The sequence below is a fragment of the Podarcis melisellensis genome (genome assembly GCF_964234715.1).
Source record: "Podarcis melisellensis genome assembly, chromosome: 8".
Classification (NCBI taxonomy): Eukaryota; Metazoa; Chordata; class Lepidosauria; order Squamata; family Lacertidae; genus Podarcis; species Podarcis melisellensis.
Genome location: NC_138540.1, coordinates 34,400,088 through 34,411,120, shown reverse-complemented (window position 1 = coordinate 34,411,120; position 11,033 = coordinate 34,400,088).

The window sequence follows — 11,033 nt, the reverse complement described above, 5'->3', positions numbered from 1 at the left end:
GGCAGTAAATACAGTCTTTTAAAGCTGAGAAATGCTAGTTAGATCAGCAGTGTCAGCACTTGGGAGCTCAGGTTGGAGCTGCTTCGAGCTTTGGCTGCTTTTGGGAAAGGACAAGCGATATTTCAGCACCCAGATCAGCACAGATACCTGGATTCTAAATTGCAAAGAGGTTTCATTGATGTGGCAATTTTGTTAACAAGCCAGTTAGGAGATTGTTGGTAACTTTGTCTTCTGACAAAGGGATATCTGTTAACGGATATGTCACATCAATGAAACTTATTGGCAGTTCCAGGAGGGACCAAGGAGGAAGACCCAGTTTGGTGTAGTAGTTACAGTGTCAGACTAGGACCTTGAGCTCCTTGGAGGAAAAGTGGGACAGCAACAACAACAGCAACAACAACAACAACACCTGAGTAGTGGAGGACATGCATTTTCCTTTGTTGGTTCCAGAAAGTCTCAGCATCTCCAGTTAAAAGGGTTTGCTTCAGCCCTTGGAGAGCGCCTGCCAGTCAGAATAATGCAGGGAAACCAGCATGGTGCCCTCTGGCTTATTCTGGACGATAACTCCCATCATTCTTGATCACTGGCCATGGTCCCCATCTTGACTCTATGCCCCAGATGCTCAAAGTACAAGTTTGGCTACTTATACCTCCTGGGAGGCCACTTGTCAAGGGGAGCGTGTCTCCCCATAACACTACGCATGACTAGAGTGAACATTTCAAAACCTTGAATTCTGGCATGTTGAACAGATCATCAAAACTGGCTTTGCTCTTGCATGCCTTGCCTGCATGTCCTTAGCAGAGCTCTGTCCAGGTCACCAAAGTGAACAAGTGACTTAAATAACTCTCACAAATGCCCTTTGAATTACGCTGAAAGAGTTCCATGTGCTGTGAAATTGAAGGGTTTAAGTGTTTGCCATTAGTCAGGCATAAGCCATCCTAAGCCGCCCTCTTTTGCTTGGCTGTATCAGGCTGCGGTACAGGAAGCCACGGGAGGAAAATTTCCCGTGGTGGCCAACATCAAATGTACTTTTTGCAAATGGATACATCCACTGCATTTAATGAGACCATCGCTATGCACAACCCAGCGCGCCCTGTTTGACTGTGCAGGTGCTTACGGCTTTCATTAAGAGTTGCCAGATCAAAATGTTAAAAAAGAAAAGAAAAGAAGAAACCCAGCCCTGGGGAGACTGTTCTATAGAATGGCAATATTCTGCAGTAAGCGACACCCGTTATGTTCTACAAATGGCCTAATATAAGGGACAATTCTTTAAAACACTGAGGGCTAGTATGGTGGCTTTGGAAAATACACTTTCATACTTTGGAAAGATAACTGTAGCTTAGTAAAGTGTGGCTCACCCATCAAACAAATCCTACTATATGGGCAAATCCTGCTATGTGAATTTTGTGTGAATTGTCATGCAAAGAGGATGCTTCATAAGTACCTATTGACCCAACGTGGCTTGCAATGATTTCCAGCCACTGTAAACCGAAGCGTCTAATTTAGGTTAAGCACCTTTCTCGATTTCTCTCTCTCTGAAGCATTTTCAGAAATGCTACAGTGATTCTTTTCTTTCTTTGGACATGAAGCAAATAAAAGAAGCCAGGAACACAGGAGAGAATTTTTTTTTATCATTGGGCATTGCTCTTAATGCATTTGGATGTTGAAAAGTACATTTACCTCTAAACTTCCAAATATATTTGTAACTTTCAATGGTTACTTTCAACTTTCTGGCTGGTTGTAGCAAAGAATCCTTAAGAGTCCACTTGTGCTGGTTGGTGAAATGGTTCAGGTCTTCAAAAGAGCCCAGGAAATTTAAGCAGACACCGAATGGAATCCTGAAGTGCAGTTAACTTGATCCAGAATGCTGACTGGCCCTGTTTCGCATCCTCTAGATTTTTTCCCTGGCTGGAATGTGTCATTGAGCTCCGATAACCCCTCTTGGTTGGCTGGATCCAGAAGAGAGCGGCATGTAGAAACTATCCTGCTATACAAAGGTAATATTTATATTCACTGCTCTGTCCACTTTTTGCCTATGGCCCCACCCACCACTGGCATATGGCCCCCAGAAAGTTGCCCAGAAGAGAATGCAGCCCCCCAGGCTGAAAAAGGTTTTCTATCCCTAGTTATTTCTTAGGAGGAGTCTATGAACTGAGAAAGCCTCCCCCCCCCCCCCCGATTCAGCTGTCTTGCTGCTCCTTCACAAACATGGTTCTCAGTTTGCCCTCAGTTTGTACAGTCTGTTTCCAGTCAGTGCGCACCACCAGGACGCATAAAACCAAGCATGATCGCTTTCCCAGGCTCTTCCTGATACCGCTGACTGCACAGTCAATGAACTGTGAACTGGCTCCTTCCAAAGAGTGTTAATGATAATTGTAATCTCCGCTGCACGTTCCCGCAGATGGCCAAAAATATGTCGAAAGGAGAAGGGCTGAGAGGTGCACCTATAATATCATACTCTATTATTAAGGCGAAGCCATCTGTTTGGGCTCAGGATTGTGCCACCACTTCTGCTATCCTATCCTATTAGGCTGTCGATTATCCTCATGACCCTTTGGAAGCGTAAAGGCCGTCCTGATATCACGCAGTAAGCAAAGAAACGGATGTGGATTATTTGTGTATTAGATGATGTTAGTCCTACAATGATGGGAGCTTTTATCTGTGATCAGACTATTAGGCATCATTCATGGCAACTCAATGAGGGCCTTTCTTTGACTACATTGCACTGCTGGCAGAGGAAGTCTTATGTAGTGGTTAGGGTGACAGACTAGGACCTGGGAAACCTGGGTTCAAATCCCCACTCAACCATGAAGCTCACTGGGTGACCTTGAGCCAGTCGCTGCCTCTCAGCCTAACCTACCTCACAAGGAGGGGTGAGAGCTATATATGCCACCTATATGCTGTTTTAGGGACTCCACTCCAGATTTGTGTGGAGTTTACCCCTTAACCTTTTCTTCTCCTGATGATTCCCGCAAGGCAGTGGAGGTTGGGGGTCAGAATTTTCCTTCTCCTGGATCAGGGGTCAGCAACTTTTTTCAGCTGTGGGCCCTCAGTCCCTCAGACCATGTGGTGGGCCAGACTATATTTTGAAAAGAAAAAAAAATGAATGAATTCCTATGCCCCACAAATAACCCAGAGATGCATTTTAAATAAAAGGACACATTCTACTCATGTGAAAACACACTAATTCCTAGACCATCCGCTGGCTGGGTTGAGAAGGCGATTGGGCCGCATCTGGCAACTGGGCCTTAGGTTGCCTACCCCTGTCCTAGATGGACTGACTTCCCAAGTTGACGAGGCGGATCTGCCCCTCACTTCCTTCAACAGCACATGCAGAAACCACCTTCTTGACCATTGGGCCAGTATTGCTTTTGTCCACTCAATCCACCAAGGCATGTCTTTGCACGTAGAGGGACTCTACAATGGGAGATCCATTGGCTACCCTCACCTGGCTTAGCTGGCCAGCCAAAGGTGTTCCCAGGGTGTGGACATTGCCTCGGCAACCCCCTCTCCCCATTGTTACACCCCTGAAAGGTACAGGTGGTCCTTCAAATAGGGCATCACTGGCACTTCAAATTGGGTCCAGAAATGCACTGGCAATCAGTGTGGCTGGTACAGAACTGGTGTTATATGTTCCTATCACCTAAACCTCACAAGCAACTAAAGGAAATGCATTCTGAAGCTTCCAAATCATCTTTATAGTTTACACTTTCTCCCCTGCCCAGGAGGATGTTGAGGAAGACACTGCAGGGGCTCCCCGTTCCTCTCCCTCAGTGCAATAACACTGCCATGCCCCCACCAGTTTAATACTGGCATTTGTCTAGATCAAGCATTACAGTGTGCTAGACAGCGTAATCTATGTTTTCTCTAGCACATACAATACAGGCACAAGGTTTAACAAGCAGAAGTGATAGTTTTCTCAGGACCCTGGGAACAATTCATTAACACCCATCCTTGTAGTTTTCTGCATGAGAGAAGAATGCATTTAATTGCTGAGAAATTTCAGAGCAAAATGGTGAAACGGTAGGGTGGGGTTGTTGGTTGCCTTTTTAATTGCCTAACTTTTTGTTTGCTTGTTTGAATTCCAAAATTCTCTTTGGAATTTTAGTCTGTTGCATCCTGTTTTGAAACAAGATTTAACATAAGAAACCAGATTTCACTGCAGCAGATCTTGCTGCCATGGAGGCAAGCCACTTTTGGGGAGGGGGTGGAATTGTGGCTAGCCTCTTTGGCATCTGTTGGGTTATACACAATGGACAAGCCTCCAGCTGCATGGAAGGAGACAGGAACATAAGATGAGCCTGCTGGATCAAATCAAAGGCTTTTCTAGTCCAGCATCTTCGTCTCCACCAGAAGCCTATAGGAGGTTTGCAAGCAAGCCATGAATGCAGGAAAACTCTCTGCCCAATAAAATATGCACTTTGTGTCAATGAATTCATTCCTCAAGGCATTTTAACCTACAAAGGCAGATATTTTGGTGTGTTTCTTTGAGCCTCAAAATGTTATTGCACAGTTCAGAGGTGTGCACAATGCAAATGACGGTTATGTTCCAATCCACTCATTAGTCCAGCGGGTGAGGATTAGGTCAGCCTGCATTAGTCTTCATAGAAATCCAATTAGTTCTCCTTTAGGCGAAGGGCCATAGATCAGTGGTAAGTCATCTGCCTTGCCCAAAGAAGGTCCCAAATTCAACCTCCAGCATCTCCAAAGAGGGCTGGGAAAAACTCCCACCCAAAACCCTGCAGATGTGCTGCACGACAATACTGAGCCAGATGAATCAGTGGTCTGACTCAGGTCTCACCCGAACAGCATATTACTACTACTTTAAACAGTCATATATTCTACGCTATTGTTTGTTCAGGGTGCTGAGATTCGTTAAAGGTAAAGGTAAAGGGACCTCTGACCGTTAGGTCCAGTCATGACCAACTCTGGGGTTGCGGCACTCATCTCGCTTTATTGGCTGAGGGAGCCGGAGTACAGCTTCCAAGTCATGTGGCCAGCATGACTAAGCCGCTTCTGGCGAACCAGAGCAGTGTACAGAAACGCCATTTATCTTCCCACTAGAGTGGTACCTATTTATATACTTGCACTTTGATGTGCTTTCGAACTGCTAGGTTGGCAGGAGCAGGGACTGAGCAACGGCAGCTCACCCCGTCGCGGGGATTCGAACCGCTGACCTTCTGATCGGCAAGTCCTAGGCTCTGTGGTTTAACCCACAGTGCCACCCACGTCCCCTGAGATTCGTTAGGAGACCTTTATTTCCCTCACAGTCCTCAGAGAGGCTTTACAGTCATTCCCTCTCCCTGGGAAACTCTGGGAACTGTAGCTCTGTGAAGGGGTCTCCCAAAAAACTCTCAATTCCCAGGATTCTTCAGGGGAAGCCATGACTGTGGTATGATAGTATTAGAATATTCTTAAACGTTGCCTTCCAGCTACTGGCTTGAAAAGGGACTAATGAACAGAACAACAACGCTGTTTGGATACGGCAGCCGACTGTCACCACCCTCCTGTAACCACATTCAAGTCCTTCTATTCATCAGCCGTTCTGAGCAAGCTGTGGCCTCGCCCTTTGCTAAAACCTGCCAGCATTTATTTCATCAGCTCCAGCTCTGGAAGTAGGCTTGGACAAAAGATGTACTTGATGCTTCACAACCAATCCTGTACCTCTTGCACATCTGAGTAAAGGGCCTTTTTCATATACATTTCTCTAGCTGCCCCGAACAATCCACTTTTCTCTATATGGATGCATTTGGTGTGTTTTTTTAAAAGAGCTATTTGCAGATTAGGTTCCATGGTGATGTCATCGCCCAAGATAGGCTATCGGGCAAATGTGACCTTTTTACTGCTGCGGAATATTTTGCCGTCCCTGTACAAAAGGCACCGCTTGCTGTGCTGAGATGGAAATGGTCAAAGAAACCCCACCAGGCTGATTGCCTGGATACCAGCAACCAATTGAGCACAGCGGTAACTTTTTCAATCCTCATTTTATTTTTTGCTGTTATTACGAGGTCAGTAAACAGCAAATATTCACAATGAAGTTAATACCCACCCACCTATCTCTCTAAAGCAGCGGTGGAGAGCCTCAGGGATGGGGGCCCAGCACTCTCTATCTGGCCCTTGGAACTCTCCCCAGGCCACACCCTCTCCCAAGTCACACCCTTTCTCCCAGGGCACGCCCTTCGATGGCCTTTCTTCAAAACCTCCTTGAGCTTTGTTTGCCTGGCTCTGATTGTGAGTCTTGCTTTCCTGGGTGGAGGACAGAGGGAGATGTGTGAGCCCTTGACCAACTGCTAAGCCAGACATTTCCTGGCAGCGAGCCAGGGGCCAGGAGCAATGGGCAATGCAATGCAATGAGCCAGGCGGCAGCTAGGGAGCAGGTGACGTAAAACCGGGAGCAACTATGGCCGAACACAGGTGCGAGTGTTTGCTCCCACAAGAGACAGTGCTGGCTGCTAACTTGGATAGCATTAAAAGAGGATTGTACAAATTCATTGAAGGCTCTCAATGGCTACTAGTCAGGATGATTGCCTCAGAGGCAGTGAAGCTTCTGAATGGTGACTTCAGCAAGGAAGAGGGCTGTTGTGCTCAGATGCTGCTTGTGGGCCTTGCATAGCTTGGCCACTGTGAGAACAGAGTGGTGGACAAGGGGGAACCTTGGCCTGATCCAACAGGCTTTCCTTGAGTTCTTACTTAGGGCTGTGCCCCTGCTCACTCTTCAAGCTACCCACCCCCTGTCGTTCCCCAGTTAGACCCATAGAGCTTCCCCTTCCTGCCCCATACAACTGCTGAGCTCACTTTTCACCTTTCCAAACCCAGTTCTAGAACCCCATTTCTTTTCTGCCAGTGGGGGAGAGGGCAGAGAAAGAGAGAGAGATAACACTCCTTTCTCCCTCTGTTCCTCTGCCACTGGTGCCAGGGCAACCTGAAAAGTGGTGCCTTAACTCTTACGGTTGCTGGCAATCCGTGGGAATCTTGAAGCCTAGATTGCAGCAGTGTGATCTTTGTTTGAGCCTGCTGGAGACGGTAGTCACAAATGTCCTGGATAAATAGGTAATGTAGAAAGAGAAAGGATGTCAAGCACTCCTGCAGAGTGTGTCTTATCAGCTTGTCCTTTGCTTGTTATGATATGCCTGTCGTGTTAACAGCCAAGGTTCGCAATTTTGAGGATGTTCGTTTTCTGCGGATGTAATATTTTTGTGGGTCAGTAGATGGCGATGGTGTTATAAAAACAGAGGCGAGTCTTCTCCAGGTCTCCAAAAGCCAAAATATCCTGTCCTGGATGGTGGGTGGGGATGGAGGTAGGAAGGGTGACAGCTGAAGAATAAGAGCATATCCACACTTCCCTTTTGTTCTGTTCTTTCCAGGCACAAACCTTAAAACTCAGTGTCTGAGCCCCCCTCTTTTTTTGACCCAGGTTTCCAAGAGAGAAAGAAAGAAAGAAAGAAAGAAAGAAAGAAAGAAAGAAAGAAAGAAAGAAAGAAAGAGCCTTAAAGTGCACACTTTGCCTGGAAAGAGTGGGGCAATAGGGAAGTGTGGATAAGCCCTTAGTAAAAGCGATCTAGAGGCATTTTCTTTCCACTCAAGCAAACAGCGTTTTGAAAGCTGCAAGCTTGACTTATTGCGTTTTGCAGATTAATCTTCTGCTTAATTTTATGAGCTGGACCTTCTGATAGAGCGACATACCATTGCTCATTTTCTAACTTTGTTAGAAGTATGCTTGTTTAAGTAACTTTTGTGATCAGCACATACATTTTAATGCAGATCATTATTAACATTTATACTGTGCTTTCCAGTGTATCATTCTCTAGCTGAAATCCTTACAGCAGCCCAGTAAAGCAAGCCTGTGTTGTCTTTCATGTTATAGACGGCGGGTTGTTGGGAACCAAAGCTGGGAGGTCATGATGTACCTAAGGCCACCTAGTAAATCTGAAGGACTGTATTCTTCCAACAGGCCTTTGGGGACTAACTGTTTTTTAAGGAAAGGGATTTTAATAGTGCTTTGCTGTTTTTGCTATCTGTATTTTAATAAAATATTTTTAATAAATGAGAATTAAAACAATACAAAAAATCTATTAGCGTTTAATTATCTTTTAATGATAATTGTTTATATTTTTTAAGCTTTTTGTATTTTATCTGTATTTTAATTTAAGCTTTCTTGACTCCCAGTATGGGGAAAAGGCAGAATATAAAAATAATAATAAATCCAATGCAGAACCAAGATTCAAACTGTGCACTTCTTGCACTTCTGTCACTCAGTTGCTTTTCCACTAAGCATGCTGGAGAATTCCATCAGAAAGAGAAATCAGGGCAGAAATGGTCACAATCTCCTTGTTTGCCCAAGATCAAGAATGGAAATCATGCAAGCAAATACTAACAATATGAGCTGCTGGTATTTTTTAAAGTGCCAAACATTACATTAATGTTATTTCCTGCTTTGTGTTTTCAGCGTCTCCTTTCCACTGAAATTGATTACGTAATTAATTACATACCTCCCTTGCTAAGATGACCATTCAGTCATGGGGTTGGAGACTATCAAGGGCAGAAGTGAGGGATCTACGGTCCTGGGACCAGATGTGGCCCTCCAGTCCTCTCTATCTGGCCCTTGGAAGGAGAAATGGGAGCAGGAGGAGGCAGAAACGGAATAGGAGGAAGGAAAAAGCAAGAGGAAGGAAGAGGATGAAAATAAGGAGACGGAAGAGAAAGGATCAGGGAGGAGGAAGGAAAAAAAGATTTGAAAACAGGAGGAGGAGGAAGAGGAGGAGAATAAATAATATCAATTTTTAAATCCTCATCTATTGATTAGTCCTGATCCAAGAGGTCTTCATGCTCAGGGCAACCCTGTTTTGTGTAGCAGCCTGGTCACGATATTTGAGGCATGGCCAGCCTTCACTTTGTTTGGGCCCTTGGCATGCCCCTAATCCTACCCATGGACCTCACACTGCAGTGGGTGATGTTCCCATCTCCAGCCTACCGTCTTCCTGCTCCTGTCTTACCAGTGTCTGCTATGGGTGAGACCTTCTCCTTCTCACGCACAGTGGGGAGGGAGAAGAGGAGGAGGTGATGAGCCAGTAGTGGCACAGATGGAGGAAGCAGAAGTGGTGACCTGGCTAGGAAACAGGAGGGGGCAGTGATGAGGAGGGGGCAGTGGGCCATCCCAGCTGCCTGGCTACAATGCCTGCATTAGGGACAGGGGCTCTGAAGTCAGCCAGTGGAGACTGGCACTGCCCAGTCTGCCTCAGCCTGGCCAGCCTTCTTACAACCCATCCAGAGGGGGACCCTGTCTGCCACCTTCCCCTTCCTTAGTCTCAGCGTTCCCTTTGTAGAACTGAGCCAGGAGGAGGATGGGGAAACTAGAACTAGTTGGCTCCACTGATCATTGTTCTCCCTCTTCCTGTTGTTGGCTCTCTGGCTCCACCTACTGTAGGCTTCCCTGCCTCCTGCTCTACTGGTCCTAATGAGCACTAAACACCACCAGTGTTGGCCTCCCAGCCCCCCAAGGCAGCTGATAATCAGTGATTCCCAGGTGGGTGTTTGGCAGCAATCCGTTCTAATGCTTGCGATCGATTGTTCACGCAGTTTACAATTCTGGAAGATGACGGTGTGTGGATATGGGTGCATACACACCCTCTTTCTCTCTCGCACATGAACATCACGCATGTGCTCAAAAGCACAGAGCCACCAAGTAGGAAGCTGCAGCTTTAATATCTGTTTTCCCCGATGATCCTCTTCAAACATGTACAAGGTCACTGTGAAGCAGAGCTTGTTCCTAGGATACAGTTGCCCCCTAGTCCTACAGCACAGATCTGATAAAAGAGCCAGATCTGTAGAGATGCATGCCTCACGCAGTGAAGGCCATGTCGCCGTGAGTGGGTGTGACCTTGGCCTCTGGGAGCCCATTCAGCCTGGCTTCCTTGTGTATTGCAGGCATGCATTAGGTGATGGGGAAATTGCAAACAAAGTGAAGAGGTGAGTCAAGACATTCCCCAGCTGTTTACTGTTCGTTTCAGTGAATAATAATAATAATAATAATAATAATAATAATAATACTACTACAATGGTACCTTGGGTTACAGACGCTTCAGGTTACAGACTCCGCTAACCCAGAAATAGTGCCTTGGGTTCTCAGGATAAGAACAGAAATCATGCCATGGTGGCGGGAGGCCCCATTAGCTAAAGTGGTACCTCAGGTTAAGAACAGTTTCAGGTTAAGAACGGACCTCCGGAATGAATTAAGTTCTTAACCCGAGGTACCACTGTATTCAGTTATAAATGCACCAGAAAACCCTGACATCTCTTTCCCTTGCATTATTTATCTGTTTATTTAGTTCATAAAATTTATATACTGCTTTGTTGTAAATAAAACCTCAAAGCAATTTATAAAAAGGATAAAACTGTACAGTTTTCAATAAGAAGAACTGACAATAATTTAAGACTCTGAAAAGACAAAACAGCAATAGACTAAAAATAGATTAAGCTTGCACTGGCTTTCTAAAGATCTAGGTAGGCTTGCCTAAACAAAACTGTTATTAGCAGGCATCAAAAAGAGCACAGGGAAGGTGCCTGTCTGATATCAATAGGCAGGGAGTTCCAAAGTGTAGGTGCCGCCACACTAAGTGATCAAGTTCTTACAAAGGAGAAACAGATATTATGTAGCACCTGTAACAGTGCCAATTCTGCTGATCGAAGCAATTGAGTAGGCGTATATGCAGTAAGGCAAAGCTGGTAAACTGGTCCCAAGTTGTTAAGGGCTTTAAATACTAGTAGTAACTCCTTGAACGTGGCCCAGTAGCAAATTGCCAACCAATGCAGAACAAAATTCACAGTTGGCTAATTTTGCATATAAGCCAGCCTAATATGCTGAGCCAGTTCACTGGTTCATTTTAGGCCAGTATTATCCACTCCAACCTGCTGCTCTGTAGCATGGCCAGTGATCAGGGGTGATAGGAGATTCAGTCCAACAAAATCTGGAGCCCATATCCAATAGCCTGGCTGTGGTATCCTTTATACAGAAGCTGATAAGAACTGAACCTGGA